Source organism: Microtus oregoni, unplaced genomic scaffold, assembly GCF_018167655.1.
Source record: "Microtus oregoni isolate MIOR12 unplaced genomic scaffold, Mior012 000017F_ref0000208, whole genome shotgun sequence".
Lineage (NCBI taxonomy): Eukaryota > Metazoa > Chordata > Mammalia > Rodentia > Cricetidae > Microtus > Microtus oregoni.
The window spans coordinates 18,183,822-18,201,826 of NW_024543076.1; the positions used below are offsets into that span (position 1 = coordinate 18,183,822).

At 36.6% G+C, this 18,005-nt stretch overlaps 1 pseudogene; it reads right to left on the bottom strand.

Moving 5' to 3' along the window:
- Positions 1–17,105: 17,105 nt before the first annotated feature.
- On the bottom strand, positions 17,106–17,255 carry LOC121458595 (annotated as a pseudogene).
- Between the last annotated feature and the right edge of the window lie 750 nt (positions 17,256–18,005).

Consider the following 18,005-nt stretch of genomic DNA (forward strand, 5'->3'; position numbering starts at 1 on the left):
CAAGAAATACCATAGAAACTGAAGCATTTTTAAGGACTGGCCTAAACTTTAAACTCAAGTGACACTTGAACACACTGTAGCATTGTGATACTTCCTTCCTTATAAAATCTAGAAGTTAGACCCTGGTAGCATCTGTTTCTCAGTAATGGTCAGCTGCATGAATTATTCTACTACATGTTCAAATTTAGTTAAATGTGTTGAAAAAATGCACAAAATAAATTAATGGAAAACAAATGGCAGGTAGCCTAAGAATATAGTCTCAATCTAACTTTCCTTGAATTTAATTGAAGATGGAGTTTTCTGGATAGATTAGCAACTTCACCACGCTTCATCTCCAAGCTTCCTGCTACCTTAGTCATTAACATTTGCTTTAAATATTTTCACTGTGGTCATGTGGCTATGGTCAAAAAGAAATTTATGAACCTTGATCACATGTAAAATATTTGCCTGAGAAAAGGAACCTGAGTTCATTGCAGGTGATTAAAAAAGGAATGAGATAAAAAACAGCTAACTCAGGATAGTGTTTTCCTATTTTCATTCTTAAACTGTGCTATCCTTGCAGAAAACAAATTGTTGGTTTCAGGAAAAATTATCTGTCACTTAAAATATTGAAAATGTGGTGAAGAAATAACTTTCCTGATCATTTAACCACAGCCAGAGGGAGTTCATTCAATTCTACACAGAAACTTGGAATTATTGATCACACTTGTCCAAGAATTGCTGCCTCTGAAAACCTTCAATAGTTTTTCTTCTTGTACAGAATCCAAAGACAAACACATAGGCATCCTCAGGAATATTAACCTTCATCAGGCGATGAAAGGAGACAGAGACAGAGACCCACACGGGAGCACCGGACAGAAATCTCAAGGTCCAAATCAGGAGCAGAAGGAGACGGAGCACGAGCAAGGAACTCAGGACCACGAGGGGTGCACCCACACACTAAGACAATGGGGATGTTCTATTGGGATCTCACCAAGGCCAGCTGGCCTAGGTCTGAAAAAGCATGGGATAAATCCGGACTAGCTGAACATAGCGGACAATGAGGAATACTGAGAATTCAAAAACAATTGCAGTGGGTTTTTGATCCTACTGCACGTACTGGCTTTGTGGGAGCCTAGGCAGTTTGGATGCTCACCTTAGGAGACCTGGATAGAGGTGGGCAGTCCTTGGGCTTCCCACAGGTCAGGGAACCCTGATTGCTCTTCGAGCAGATGAGGGAGGGGGACTTGATCGGGGGAGGGGGAGGGAAATGGGAAGCGGTTGTGGGGACGAGGCAGAAATCCTTAATAAATAAATAAATTAAAAAAAAAAAAAAGAAGGTAAAAAAAAAATTACAGTTTCAGGAGCTTAAGTACCTAATATCATTAGATTTGCTCCTGTTCTTTATGATGTCAAAGGTACTCTGAACCTAAATATCAAGGAATGTCTAATTTAAAACTTAGATGGGCCCAGAAGGAAATATTTTGTGTATATCTATGTGCTTGAGGTGAGAACAGAAAATCATAAAATTGAGAAAATGTAAGATAGAATTTATCATGGATTTGAAAACTGTAAGAAGGAAATGAACAGAGGGCTAAATTTCCCCATGATATCATTACACGGAAGACCAAAGTGACTTCTGTGGACTATCGATCCTTCTGAACATTTATTATAGGTCATAAACACAACTCTTCAATACAGACACTAATATAAGGTCTGAACAATGTAGTCTTGTAAAGGAGTTGAAAATAAAGAAAGGAGGGAAGGACAGGAAGGAGAAATAGTGTGAGTTCTGAAAAATGCGATTTTAAGGTACTGCAGTAAAAAATATTTGGACAAGTGATAACATGAATGGGTCTGGGGGCATTGGCTAATATGTCAGTACCCATGGAAACTCATGGCTTACTGACTGGGCCATTGGCATATTTGACAAGCCTGCTCCATAGCTATGGGATCTCTAATACTCGAGTTAATTGTTAATAATTTAATAGTACTCATGTCTATGATTCTAGCCTTATTAAATAGATGGTTTTCTGTATCTTCTTTACTTTGTTATTTTGTGTTTTTTTTTTAATTAGTAAGGTACCAAAGGTACCCTGGAAGTGACAGAGTAACCATAAATTAAATAATGATTAAAGAGTCCGATTTTAAATCTGTACATTTTATTATATTTAGGAAGTGTTGGGACATCTCTCAAGCCTCTGAACATGTCTTAATAGAATTGTGTGTTTAAACAGTAAGTTTTTTTCTAGAACTGTGAGGTTCTACATAACATCCTGATATTGTTATCTTTAAAAGTATCATTAAATTGTATTATTTAATTTATAATTCATAAAAAATTTAGTGTCCTAAAATATTAGTTAATTCCTTATCTCATGTTGAAATCAACATCCTTCTTGTTTTGCAAATAATCCAATGGGTCTATCCTCCCTCATAAATTCTCCATGTGCTGACTTTTCTGTAGTATCAAGTAAAGGAAAGGAATCTGTCAACTGGCAAGAAGTTCCTTTTTTGTCAGATATATTATACACATTATACCCCTTGAAGAATCATATTGTTTTTTATTTAGGCAATAAAAAAATAAATGTTCACTTGGAGATATTCAGATAAAGTTTCATAATTCCAAATCAATACATGCTCACTGGTCAAAATGTATGGATCAATAATCAACAGTCTTATTATAAAAAGTTAATTATAACTTATATAACTATAATGAGGATTTTAAAAATGCATCCTTACTATGCATGAACACTGCTTACTTTTAACATACTGTATATTAACAAATACATTTGTTTTCATATTTGAAACCACCTTTTCTATTATTTCTGAAGATGATTTTCTTGCTAATTATAATTTTACTTTTACAAAAAATGTTTTACTTAAGTGTAATGCATTTTACTATTTACTTTGAAAGTAGGGCATTATAAAATAAATTTCACACCAAATATAATTTTAAATTAAAATTGTTTAATTTGATATTTAAGAAATTTTTTACAAAATTTTTAATTCTTATTTTATCTTTTCTGTCAAACTTGAAGTATTAGTTTCACTAGAAATTTCAACTAATTTGTAAATTTTTTTGTTTATTTAAAGTAGAACTTTCTCTCTTCATCTACATCAATGTATATTGTATTTTGACTTGAAAAGTTTTCCATCTGTTCCTTTTTCAGTATTCAACATGATGGAGAAAGTTTGCATGAAAAAATTATAAATAAAATCATTTTAAGTTAATAGTATATATAATAGGCTGGATTAAATAAGATAATTCTGTAGATGCTTCCTAACCTACCTCTACAAAAGTAGTTAAAAGGTACTAAAGGGACTTAATGTGTAATGGTGCAACAATGTTGCTCCTAACACCAGAGTCTAACAAACAAGGACCAATCCCAGGAATGTGATTTAGAGTTGTTGGCCAATGAGGTCTCAAAGACTCCCAAACATTACAGGTGACTGCTATTGTTCATATTGCTCTTTAAAACTGCACAATACCCTGCTATTGAAGATACCACATACTCAAGAGAAATCAGATAGTACTTGCCTAAAAATGTCATCATTATTGTCTTGCTTTCATAGTTCTAGAAGGAGCCGTGCATTCTACCAGAGAAGAAAACTAATCATTAGTTATACCCAACTGTGAGTCTGGAAAGGTATGTTCTGGTGCGGGAGAATTGTCTGTATTCTGTTAATCATGTTTTAAATAAACACTGATTGGCCAGGCAGGAATTATAGGTGGGTCAACAAGACAGGAAGTAGAGGTGGGGCAATGAGGACAGGAGAATGTTAGGAAGGAGGAAGCCCATTCCTCTCAGTCCAGCCCACACCACCAAAGAAGCAAGATGTAATCTACCTGGCTGAGGAAAGTACCGAGCCATGTGGCTAACATAGATAAGAATAATGGGTTGATATAAGCTACAAAAGCTAGTAAGAAGACTGAGATGATGGGCCAATCAGTTTTATAACTTATAGAGATCTCTGTGTGATTTTATTTGGGGCTTGCCAGCTGTGGGGAACTGGGCAGGACATAAACCCAACAAGCGGGCCCTCATGTTACAAAGTCCATTGTTGATACAGTGTCAGAAACATCATGAGAATAGCCTAGTATTTCCTGATTGGATTTAAATCTCATTTCACAAAATGAAATATATTTGGCAACATTATCTGGTCAAGAATGTGTGTCTTAACAGATTGTAGGCACTGGACAAGAAACTACTACTATCATTCTGCCAAATGAGTGCAAAATAAAACTGATTCTTAGGATGATTATGCCTACAGACTGAGGTAAGTTTCAACCTCCATAGGAGAAGCTTCTGTTTGCAGTAGCTAGTGATCATCTCTGACACCCACACTAGTGGCCAAAGATGAGAAAATAAGCGTGCAGAATGTTGAGCCCCAAGTGAACATATATAAACAGCACCTCCTCCACCAGGCTCAGGAACTGAAGAAGAGAAAGCTGAAAAATTCTAAGACTTAGCTGTGTCGTTTTAAACATGGCAGGGTGGTTGCTCATGTAAATTCACAACATTTGACAGTATAAACAAAACTTTTTGTAAGACTGACCAGACAAATTCACACTATCATTGATGGGGGCATGAAGTACAACCCTTAGATATGAATTTTTAAATTTTTTTATTTATTATTTTTTTGTTTTATAAATAATACCATTCAAAAATTTCACCTCCTCCCCTCCTCCCATTTCCCTCCCCCTCCCCCTCCAGTCCTAAAACAGGGCAGGGTACCCTGCCCTGTGGGAAGTCTAAGGCCCTCCCCCCTCCATCTAGGCCTAGGAAGGTGTGCATCCAAATAGACTAGGATCCCAAAAAGCCAATACATGCAGTAGAATCAAATCCCAGTGCCATTTTCATTGACTTCTCAGTCTGCCCTCATTTTTAGCCACATTCAGAGAGTCCGGGTTGATCACATGCTCCTTCAGTCCCAGTCCAGCTGGTTTTGGTGAGCTCCCATTAGATCAATCACATCATCTCAGTGGGTGGGTACACCCCTCGCAGTCCTGACTTCCTTGCTCATCTTCTCCCTCTTTCTGCTCTTCAACTGGACCTTGGGAGCTCAGTCCAGTGCTCTAGTGTGGGTCTCTGTCTCTATCTCCATCCATCACCATACAAAGGTTCTTTGGTGATATTCAATATATTCATCAGTGTGGCTATGAGACGAGGCCAGTTCAGGCAGCCTCTCCTCTAATGCCCAAGGACCTAGCTGGGGACATCCCATTGGACACCCTAGCCATGATTTTTTTTAATTAATTTTCAATTTATGGAAAGGAAGAGTTCATTTTTGCTAAGTGTAGTCCTCATAAGCCTACTGTGGTACAGTGAAAGACTTTACATCCAAGAATATTTACACAGTACAAGTTGGTCTTGATGAAAAAGAAGAACAAAACAATACAAAGTTGCATGGGAGTTTGCACATCTGGGAATAGCTGGGGGAGGGGAGGGAGTGTACTTAGGGAAGGGAAGGGCATTTCTGGGATTGCTGGGGTGGAACATATCTGGACATAGCTGAGGAGAAAGGGGGGTATAGCTAGGAGAGGGCAAGGGGGTATATCTGGGAATAGCTGGAGGAGGGAAGGCAAACAAATGAAAACTAATAAAAACAAACAAAATTTACATTAATGTAATTTCTCGGTTCTATTTTCTCGAAGCCCCTAGAAAAATATCCTGTTGTGTTTTTTTTTTATTTACTCTTTCTTTCCTTTCTGTCTCTTTGCATATAGCAAGGGACTGCTGCATAGGGAAGTCTCAATAAATATTTGATCAATGAGTAGATGTGTGAGCAAAAAATTTCACACATGCAATTAAATATGCTCCAAGAAATTTCTTGAATGAACCATCATACATTCTTACTTTAACTTCTATGGAAGAAGAACTACGATAAATTCTTAGAACTTTCATCCAGAATGAAGTTTATCTGATTCTAATCTGAAGATCAATCTGGCACGCCATCATAAGAACTCTTAAATGTTAAAGGTGACAAAATCGGCACCATTCTTCCTAGCAGATCCTGGAAACCATAAATGAGAGCGCCAAGTGCAAAGGCATTCATAAAAACGCTGTACTGAGAGGCATGACATGCCCATGGATCTTGACTGGAGTGCGTTCTCTGACATGATGGCAAAGTTAGGTGGCACATCGCATATGCCATATGGCAGGCTTCTGCTTCAGCAAATGCGTGTCACTTGCCAAAGAGTGGTGTCATGGCTTCTGATTACATATTCTTTCATTTGTCTAAATTTTTATTAAAGATTTTCTTGCAACTTCTATAGGAACAGAACCTTTCTAAAACACTCCAACACTTTAAGCACCACATTTCCATATTAATGATTTGCTCACCTATGAAATTGCATAATGCATCCATAATTTCTATAAATATAAATGAAGGATATAGAAAGACTACCTCGTAATATAATCAAAACAAAAATAATATCTTACCAGATTCAAAATATGCATATGTGCCTTGAGGCATATGCTATCATATCTCACTTTGTATCCACTTGTTCACTCATTCAAGAATCCTCCATTGAATGAATTTTTTAACCACTATGAATCAAGATGTCAAGTCTTAGATACTTTCCTAGAGTAATTTATATCCTAGACAAGACAATACAAGATTAAAAAGAAAATAAACTACAATCTGATGAATATGATGATATCAAAAGGAAAAGAACTAGTCAAAAAAACGTTAGGTGTGAATGAGTGTCAATTTAAGTTATCCTGAATACTGCCCTATGGAAATTAACTAGATTGAACATTTATATTTTAAAACAACATGACTGTTAGGAAGCAAATAAAGGGATTTGTAAAACCATAGGTAGAGGTACTATGGAAACGATTGAGAAACTATAAACTATTTAGGATTCAAAGAACCAAGGTGTAGCTATATGGTGGTATATCCAGCAGGTAGAGGTCAAAAACTCACCTTATCCTATGTGGTCACTGGACTGTAGCTAATACAAAAGCCAGAAGAAAGTTTTCAGAGTGACGATTAAATACTTGTTCAAGCAATCAATCAACATCAGTCGCAAGAAGGAGACAGATACTAAGAGGATGATGCAACAGAAGGCACTCACATTCATATACTGTGAGAACAAGACTGAATCATGGAGCTAGGTAGGTGCCGAAATAGACAGTTCTGCAGTCCCATGTCGACTAGATAACCTTCGATAAATTAAGGGAATCATTACTGATGACTATACTGGCTCTTATTTTTTTTTTTTAAAAAAAACTGGATTAGCCTTGGAAAAAGAACAATGAGGAAGAATTATTATAAGTTATATATCAGAAAAAGTTGGTTTTTCCTTTCCTCTTTTATTTTCCCTTCATTTTTTGAAAATCAAAAGCTTACTCTATTCAAAGTTGTATACACAGAAGTGAAGTGGGATTCCCCTCTGTATTCTGTGAATATCATTGGTTAATAAAAAACCATCTTAGGCCTGTGATAGGGAAGAGTACTAAACTGAATTCTGGGAGAAGAAAAGCAGAATTTGGAGAAGCCAGAGAGACACTGTTGGAGACAGACACATTCTTAGGCCACGAGCCTCATGATAAAACATAAAATAATGGAAATGGGTTAAATTAAGATGTAAAAGCTAGCCATTAAGAAGTTAGAGCTAATAGGCCAAGCAGTGATTTAATCAATACAATTTCTGTGTGTTATTTTGGGTATCTGGGCTTCCAGGAACCAAACAAGCAGCACCTACAACTCAGAAGAATGGTTTGTCTCTGTATTGGTGAACCTCTTGCTTGTCATTTAGCATATTGATAATGACTACGAAGTAATTTGGCATTCTATAATAAAATATGTGTGAATACAATGATATAATTATGAATTACAGCCTATGAAAACAAATAATGATTCTTTTAGTTATATAGATGCTAACTATCTCTGAAAATAAGAGTTTAAGTACCACTGAAAAATGTGTCAGTATCCCAATCTAAGATAGACAGAGCACAGTCTCGGCTACTGCCTGAGAATCTTCAGTCACCTATTTTCAGAAGCAATAGTTTAGGATGAACTACATTCTGGGCTCAGGAACCTGACAGTGGGGATGACTGTGATGCCTGAAATAGGATGTGAGTAAGTGTCAAATGTTTTATTTTCAGTGATTTGAATTCCACTGAAATAGCAGAAACTAAATAAATTCAGTATGAAGCTTAATTATTTGTAGAAATAAAACTGTTGTACATAAAAGCATGAAGAATGGTCAACAGGGATACAATAATTGATTATAATTATTTGATAAAGAAACTCATGACAAATTTGGAGGTAGCACCCCTAGGCTAGGATGTCAAAGCTGTCCATGTGGTTAGAAAACCTGATACTTTTTTAGCAAGCTGTCAATTATAATTAAGCAATAGAAGAAATAGTGTCCATCTAGAGACAAATTGGTATTTACTACTCTGGAGAATCACATATTTCCAACTTTCTGTACAATCTCTTTTTCTGCAACCATGTTATCTTTGCTATTCTGGAAACTGTCACACATGGATTGTGGTAATGAATAAAGTGTGTGTTTAAGAGTAAACTGTGGGGGGCTGGAGAGATGGCTCAGTGGTTAAGAGCATTGCCTGCTCTTCCCAAGGTCATGAGTTCAATTCCCGGCAACCACAAGGTGGCTCACAACCATCTGGAACGAGGTCTGCTGCCCTCTTCTGGTCTGCAAACACACACAGACAGAATATTGTATACATAATAAATAAATAAATAAATAGTAAACTGTGGTAAATGACTATAAATAATTGATTGAAAATATTTGAAGGGGGTGAAAATATAGAAAAATGAGAGGCACACCTTAATTTGAACATAGCTCTGTATTGCATTCATTTCTTCAGGTGAGTCTGTAATCTGTAATCATTAATCATTCTTTTTTGTTTGCTTTTTGTTTTTGTTTGTTTGTTTTTTTTTTGAGACAGGGTTTCTCTGTAGCTTTGGAGCTTGTCTTGGAACTAGCTCTTGTAGACCAGGCTGGCCTTGAACTCAGAGATCTGCCTGCCTCTGCCTCCCAAGTGCTGGGATTAAAGGTGGGCGCCACCAACATCTGTCTTGTAATCATTCTTTTTTTTTTTTTTTTTTTTTTTTTTGGTTTTTCGAGACAGGGTTTCTCTGTGGTTTTGGAGCCTGTCCTGGAACTAGCTCTTGTAGAGCAGGCTGGTCTCGAACTCACAGAGATCCGCCTGCCTCTGCCTCCCGAGTGCTGGGATTAAAGGCGTGCACCACCATCGCCCGGCTTGTAATCATTCTTAATATAGTTCTTTTATAAACCCAGATTGGGATAGATGAAATTCAACTTATAGGACATGCAAGGACACACATTCACACGCCTCCACAAAAGTTAATAAAATTAAAAAAGGTGATAGAAATTTCACTTAACAATGGTAATCAGTTGAATAATTTAGATTATCCTGAGTAGTCATGACAAATATTTATTATCCCTTTAAAAATGTGTATATACTCAAACATTTGACCAAATAAAGATCTCTGAATTAACCATTACCCATAAAAAGCTTCTATAACCAAGGATAAAAGCAGTACCCATCTATAGGTTTAAACCTTATATTTATAATGAAGTTAGACAGCATGGTCATTTAACAAGAACACAATATATGTTACCTCATATCCAGTGTATGATTTTCTTTTTACTAGAGTTTTGATTATGTTACAGTACATGGAATGAAACTTCTCCTACTTTGCAAGCTCACGCCCAGTCAGAAGACCATTAGTGTCTTCCACACCTTTGAGTTCCTACTGCACAAGTGACATTTATTGACAGAAGGTCTGTCTTGTAATATGCTGGGTCCAGTGCTTGATAAGTATATTGGGGTTTGTTTGTTTCCTTTTTGGTTTTGTCTTTTTCTCCCCAAAATGTTTCTGGCATTGTATTAGTTAGCCAGCAAGGACTTTCCTGGTCAATTTGAGGTTGATTTATCTGTCTTGCATCCAAGGTGACTAGTGTGTTCAGTAATATAATCTTGCCCTCCAGTTATGCAGGGCAGTTAAATCTAATGGCAGCAGTCTATGCTGTTTTAGTTATCTCTGTGGCTTCCCTAGCTAATAACTCATAGAAAATTGTTGCATCAATAGCACTGAGACTTTTCTTTAGTAACCCATGTTTCCTAGGTAACTAGCACTGTTCAACCATGGTGGATACTTCTCATCTTCTCATGGTCTCTCTACATCTCTGTGTGTCTCTTTCTCTCTCCATATAATTTTCATAAGGCTTCATGTCAACCTTTTACTTCCCAGGACACTTTGGAGAAAAAGGGATAGAAAGACTGTAGATTCAGAGAGTAGAGAGAGAATGGTAATATGATGGACTTCAGAATACAACATGGTGGTTACATGTATCAACTCAACAGCTACTGTGAGTAGTTCCAGAAGACCTCCAGATCTGGAAACTGAAAAATTGCAGGCTGGGTAAGAAATGGACTCCAAGTACCACCACTGGCTAATAATACTTGATGGCAACTGAGAGAGTAACATTCACCATCCCATACTCATGCCTCTGTAGGTGGCCCCCAACCACATGTGTCTATGTGCCACTCTCAATAAATTAATTATTATTAATAATAATAAATAAAAAACTATGGGGACATAATTATTGGAGGGGATGGCTTAGAAGACACTTGCTGGGGCTTTTAAGGGGTAGTGATGACTCTATATGATCAATAGACATTGTATCAATATGTAGGATTTTTGAAGAATAGAAATATTGAAAAATAAATGAATGAATGAATGAATAAATGAATGAATGAATGGATGGATAAATGATGCTTCTAAGACATAGAGACAGAATGCACAAAGAACCCCAACCATTGCTCATGATACTTTTATCCTCTCAGGGTCGTGTTCACCTTTTCAATCTCAGATTTACTAAGGTTGTGCTTCAAACAATATGCTGTGAGTTCTGCTTCTCAAAATGAAGCCTGTTTAATACAAGTCGAAGCAGTCAGAGTAGTAAACAAGACTCTGGATGTCAGCTACTGCTCATACAGCTAATGGAGACTCCAGCAGGGCTGTATTCCCTCCTGCAATTGTTGGCAGGAGATCTTTCCCACACACTTAGACTCATGATCCCCTGTACCATTCCCGGAGCCATAAAGCTAGTTGTTCGCATGGCAGCACTCTATCTTTTCCTTCTGTCTACCTCATCCACTTTTATCGTTCCTTGATACTACCTTTGATCCACCTATTTTTAGTTTTCCTTGGAGTAAGTGTCTTATTTAGTCCAGGGTGGTTTTGAATTCAACTGTGTAACTATGGTGGTATTGAATTTATGATCCTCCTCCCTCCAATCCCTGAATGGTGGGATTACATATATATGTATATATATATATATATATACATATATATGTATATATACATATATATTCTGTACTATATATAAATATACATAGTTAATTATAATAGTTATATGTATATACATTCCGTACTATATACTGTTAATTATAATATATATATTCTCCATTTTATGCATTCCTGGGGATGGAATCCATGTTTTGTTTTGTTTTGTTTTTCATTCTAGGCAAGTATTTTACCAATGGAGGAAGAGTTACAGGCCTGGCCCTTCTCTTGACCAGTGCTAACCTCTCCACATTGGTATCATCTTATTGAAAAATTCAGTTTCCCTCTGGTTCTAGGGTTTCCAAACCTGACAGTTTTGGATGATGAGATTTATCATCCTGCCTACCACATCTAAGGTCTCTATCTATTATGTGAAATAGTTGTTCATTTCTGCATTTTTTCATTCTTTATGAGATGTAACTTAACAGAGACAAATTAATGCTTTTTGACAAATAATAATTTCATATTTAAATGACAGAGTTGGTAAAACTGCAATGTTTCAATCACTAGCAAATAGATGTATGCCCAATGATGGACTTGCTCTTTTTGTCAGATGAATTTCAGTACAATTTTTATTATCACCTGAAAATTTGTTTTTTAAACATAAGAGAATTATCATCACAATAGTTTACTATATGTGTTTTTTATAACCTTAAGGATAACCTGTAAATATTTTTGTACATATGTTTCTCAGCATGTTTTTATAAGATAGCTTTTGCTATGAAGAGAATATCAAACAATTAGTCCCATGTTCAAAGCTATTTCAAAAAGCATTGCTTGAAATTCTAAAAAATTGAGGTCATTATACAAAATTGACTCCAAATGACATTTTAGTTAAAAAAAAGATAATTGGATGTTTCCCTGAAGACAGTGGTATATTAGGAAATTAATCCCAATGGAATTGCAAATCCTTCTGAATCTGAATATTTTCTTCAATTCCTGTGTTTCATTATACAACGTAAAAACCTCTAAATATATCTCCAAACTCAGAGTGCTTACTGACAGTTGCTTGAACTGTCAGAGAAAGAAAAAAAATTAAAATACAATGTTGAATTTTCCCTGAAGAATTCAGGGCTGTCTGAAAGTTCAACCTCTCTCTTGAACATTACTCCACATCAGTAAGAAACTCCGCTTTGCACGGAAGTACTTGAAATAGAGCCAGCTAGAGATGAAGCGGGTGGCATGAGGATGGCAGGACCCACGTTTGTGCCAATGTGAGATGTTACTACAGTAAAAAAAAAAAAGAGAGATAAGTTGGCTTAAAAGGTTTGAAGTGATGGCAGGGTTTTTAAGACAAGAGAGTCACGCTGGAAGAAAGCAGTTCATTGTGAGAGGAGATGAGCAGCGAACAATGACTGCCATCAGTTTTGTAGGCTTCGCTCCCTCTGCTTCATACAGCTCTATCCATTATTAATGAGCACTATTTTTGAGTGTGAAAGAGCTGTTTGAAAAACATTGACATCATCTATTGGATATGATTGACATTGCCATTCCTTTCATTTTGCTGGTGGCAAGTGACATCCCAATAGACTTACGTGCATCTGGACATGGCTAACACCCTCCTTGCTATGCACTCTGGGCAGCTGTGATATGGAAATTTCATCATTGTATTTTATGGATAATATTTTTAGCTTTACAATGCATTCTGTCAGAAGACGTGGAAGTCAAGGCTTTTTGCATGCAGCGATCAATCAGAAGAATTATCCCTTTTCTAATCTTACTCAAATTTTCAAAGTAATTTATTTGACTTGTGCAATAGCCGTCTGCTAGGCAAGCCGTTATTGAGATCTATGTCTATTCATGGCATTTTCTTCTGCTTTTTTCCACTCTTTGGTTTTTAAGGATGATTACATTTTTAATTGTCTTGCTACAAAAAGAACTGTAGTCAACATGTACCTGCTGTTCTGTTACCCCATAGCACTGTCAAAGCCACTCACATAATACCTTTAAATCAACAAAATTAAAGGGAACAAATTCAGGGATAAAACGAGTAATGAATCTAAGGAGAAAAATTAAGCACCACATCCTCTTGACTTTTAAATATGTGTGTAACTAAGCTGCTGCTTCCCTCTCGGCTGCCCTGCCTCTCCCTCCCCACAGCCCATATGCACACCCATGCAAAGATCTGTGTTCTTAAGTGCTGTTGACTGACTTCTTATGAGCTTGCTACAAGTCGACCTGTTTCTCTGTCATTCATAGCCCGTCAGAGAAGCGGGGCCTGGAGGATCTCTGGCAGTCCTTTCAAACAATTCTAGCAACGTGGAAATTATTAAAAGGGCTTCTCAAGCTGTGTATTATTGTTGGGATATCAATACATGGGCAATAATAAAAGAAAGGGGACTGCTTTTGAGTATAAAGGTAGCCTGGGAGCTTGCTTTCAGATTTTCAGTGCCGCAGAGACTGCCGTGAAGTGGTCACCCGCTGGAAAAGACCAAGAATCCTGACTTTCTTGAAGTTGTGTTACTTTAGTACATCTCTGCCTATACACTGTCTGTTGTTATTAGTGTTGTAAGAAACATGTTTTATAAATTTGGATTTAACTCCATTTCTGTGTTTAGCATCTATTGTACTTGGAGTTTTATTCTAGAAATGGAAGTTTTAGGTCTCATTGTTTCCACTGAACTACTCTGTGGTGTCTGGTGTTTAGTAGTGTGCTGGAAAATTCATGTTCCTGGGTTCCAATAGTCAGTCCCTTTATTTCCAGTTGTATGAAACTGGGTAAATCTCCCAATCTCTTCTGTCATTTGATTGTCTCTATAACAAAATTAGAAATATATAATACCCTAAGTATTTAAGGGAAAGTTATATATTTCTTTCTCACACTCCGCAAACATGTACATTTGTAACATATCATATTTAATATAACAGGATGTTATGGGACAGTTATGTAGCATAGGTTACTTTATTTAAAATGTCTTGGATATTGGAAAATTTTGTCTCCTGAATATGAAATGACTGTTAAATTACATCATAACTGTTTTTAATAATAAGAGGGGCTGAACTTTTAATTATCCTATCATAGTATAATAGTACAAATATGTCTGCATTCTATCTTAGCATATTTAATGCCATTGCTCTTTGCCCACTTTTTCTTTTCTTGTTTTATTTTATTTTGTTTATATTTTATTCATTGTACATTTCAACCAGTTTTTCCTCCCGCTCCCCTCACCTACCCTGCTCCACAACGTACCCCCATCTACTCCTCCCAAAGGGTTAGGCCTCCCTTGGGGAGTCGACAGATTCTGGCACATTAAGTAGGGCAGGACCAAGCCCCTCCGTCCTGCATCAAGGCTGAGCATGGTATTCCACCATAGGGAATGGGCTCCAAAAAGCCAATTCATGCACCGGGCATAGATCCTGGTCCCATTGCCAGGGGCTTTCAAATAGACCAAGCTGCAGAGCTGCCTTCTACATACAGAGGACCTAGTTTGTTCCCAGGCGGGCTCCACAGCTGTCAGTCTAGAGTTTTTGAGTTTCCAAAGGCTTGGTTCAGCAGTCTCTGTAGATTTCCTGTCATGATCTTAACTCACCCTTGCTCCTATAATCCCTCTTCCTTCCCTGCAACCGGATTCCCCCAGGTAGCTCAGCCTGATGTTTTTGCCCACGTTTTCTTAAGCCTTGCATTCTTATCCTGTTAGAAACCTTAAGTCTACAAGACACAATATTCACAAGTCTTTTTGAATGATCTTGAAATGACATGATTTTTAATTTCATTTGCTCAACCAGTTTTGCTGTATGTCTGTTGCTATGGTTTAAAGTTCCCTCTCAAAATTCACGTTTGCCTTGTAGTACTACAGATCAAAGGAGATTAAGGAATGAAGAACACTTAGGAGTAAGGTCAAAAATCTATCTAAAGAAAGGGCCATGTTGTAGTTTACCCTCTGCCTTTTTCTCTCTGTCCTGTCATGCCACGTAAGAATTCATCAAGAAATCCCTTGCTACAATCACATGCTGATACCGTAACCTTGAGTATCCTGATCTCCATAATTATAAAAAAACAAGAGTTTTTTTTTCAAATTACCAAAGCTTGTAACATATTATTTTGGTAGTGTGTATGAACTAAGAAACCCATTATCTATGTATTGTTTTCAACCAAGATTCTGAAAAGTCACCAATAATCACAAGGGTCACCTAGACGTTCAAGTGATTAAAAAGAAAACATGTGAAGATTGTGCCAAAGGATGTTAAAGGTAAGAAGGGCTTCGTTATAAACTTCCATGGGAACAACTTTTGGGGAATGAAACAATGCGTGTCTTGAGGGAAAGACAGCAAATAAAAAAGCACTGCTTCTGCGGGGCCAGAGTCCAAAGGGGCATGTGGTTGGAAGAAAAGAAAAAGTAAGAGGAAAAACAAGTGTCTGGTTTGGGTATATTTTGGAAGTAAAAATGACAGGTTTTGTGCAAGTTCTGAATAGCAGATGGAAATGAAAATGTCCTCCCTAGAAGATGCCCAAGTTTTGGCAGGAGAAACAGTTGGACGACAATACAATAAAATTAATTTCCTTGTTGGATAAAATTTGAAGGGTGGTAACATAAATTCAGTGTTCTGCTTTGGACACAGTAATTTGAAATGACTTCTAGGAATTCAAGTTGTGAAATAAACTTGTCAGATCCTTGCACAATGTATGTTAGAGCACAGGGAAGAGATCTAGGATCAGATTAGAACCCTGGTGTTGATGGTTATATTGTAAACATATTGTATGACGGGCATTGTGCTAGCTGTGAGAAATAAAATGGTGAGAGAAAATATTTGAAAGGCACAATCAGAAAATGATAACCAACATTCCCCAGACCTCATGTAGTACCCTGCATGATCTTTTCCATTCCAGAATGTGTAAGACAAGCAGAAGATCACTTATACGAAATAATGATGCACGCTCACAATAATGGTGATTATCCTAAACACCCTTGACCTAATCAGAGCAGTCATTGAATGAAACTGGATCTGTATTGGATGGAGATAAATAGTATGCGTTCACAGCAGAGGAGTATCTACTCTCAACCTGAATAAAGCCTATTGGAGCTGAGAGATGTCCCCAGGCATTAAATGAGTGTCAACATGCTCTTAACAAAATCTCGTCCTGAGAGTACATGCCTCTGGAAGCTGGATATTAACTGACCCAGATACTGGGTCAGATACAACATGCAGAAACATGGTGTGATATTATGTCTTGTTATAAACCAGTGCACTGTAGGAATGTCAGTGAAAACCTGGACTGGGGATTTTCAGCTGTTACTTCAGCTATGTAACTTGATAGGACAGAGAAAGAAGAGGTAAAACACATGCAAAAAAAAAAATCTCATTTTACATTTATAAAAGCTCTCTGGAGAATAGGTGCCTCTTATGACATAACAAATGGGCTGCTGAATCCCAAAGAAAAGTCATGAAGAAAAGACAAGTTTAAGAGAAGTAGTATTACAGAAGAGAGTATCCACACTGGGCCAGTGTTGGTTCACAATACTGCAGAACCTCATCCATCTAGGCAATCCTGGGACATAAATGCTTTGATGTCATGATATGTACATCTAGTCAAAGACTATTTTATCCCCACATATGCTACTATTGGCTTATGTCTTTTTACTCTTCATGTCATCTCATTAGTTATTTTTTTCTTCCTGGGTTTAGAACATATTAAGTCAGGTATAAGAATCACAGGTCAAGTGCTTTTGTGATTAACATATATATTACTGTAGTACTGTAGGACTTTTATCCCAGTAACTACATAATCCACTTAATTTCTGGTATAGTGATTAAAACCTTTTATTTATTTGTTTCAGGGGAGAGCATGAGTACAACTCCCTGCTACCACGAATTGTACAGTATAGCTTCCTACATGTAGGGAAATAGCAGGAGTCAGGATATTCAGAGAGCAATGGATAAGCTGCACTTTGGAGATTATAAAATCTCCCCTTCCAGGTAAGTATTCAATTTTAATGGTCTTCTCAATATACTGTTGCAAATGATCAGTTTAAACATGTCACTCAAGCCTGTTCCTCTATACGAGTAAGCACTCTAGCAATTAAAAACACATGGATTATTTACCATCACTATGGCTTTATTTATGACATTTTATTTTTTTTTGGCCATTCAGCTTTGAAAATAGATGTAGTTGTTTAGGAATACACAAGCTTTCCCCTTGGCAATTTAAAAGTGTTTCTTAATGTCTTGTGCCATTTATAGTGGCACAGAAGGCCGAAGCTAGGATGACTTTACCACAGATAATCTGTTGTTTTACTTTTGTCTTTCCATGTTTGCTTGATTATTATTTTGCTAAATGGAAGAAAATTATGACTTTCTTGTCATTTATATCCATTCCTTTTTTTACTGCTGAATGTGGTAGCTATGCTGATTTTTTTTTGCATTATGTGTTTTTCAATTTGTATGTTGACTGTCCAGCTCTACAGAGGTCGCTTAAAACATATCTGTCTCCTTCTCATTTTTTTACTTGGCTTCATACATATAACTGATTTGGTTTTTCTATATTTCTAGTAAAACTATTCATTAAACCAAAATTTTTTTAAACCAAAATTTTTAACTGTTTTGTTTACTTAAATATGTTTGTACACGTTATTTATTTTTTCTATTTAATTTTTATAACATTATGAATATTCTAATTTCTCAAATACATATTTTCCACTATCCTTTATTTTAAATTTTTTTCCGATATAGTCCTG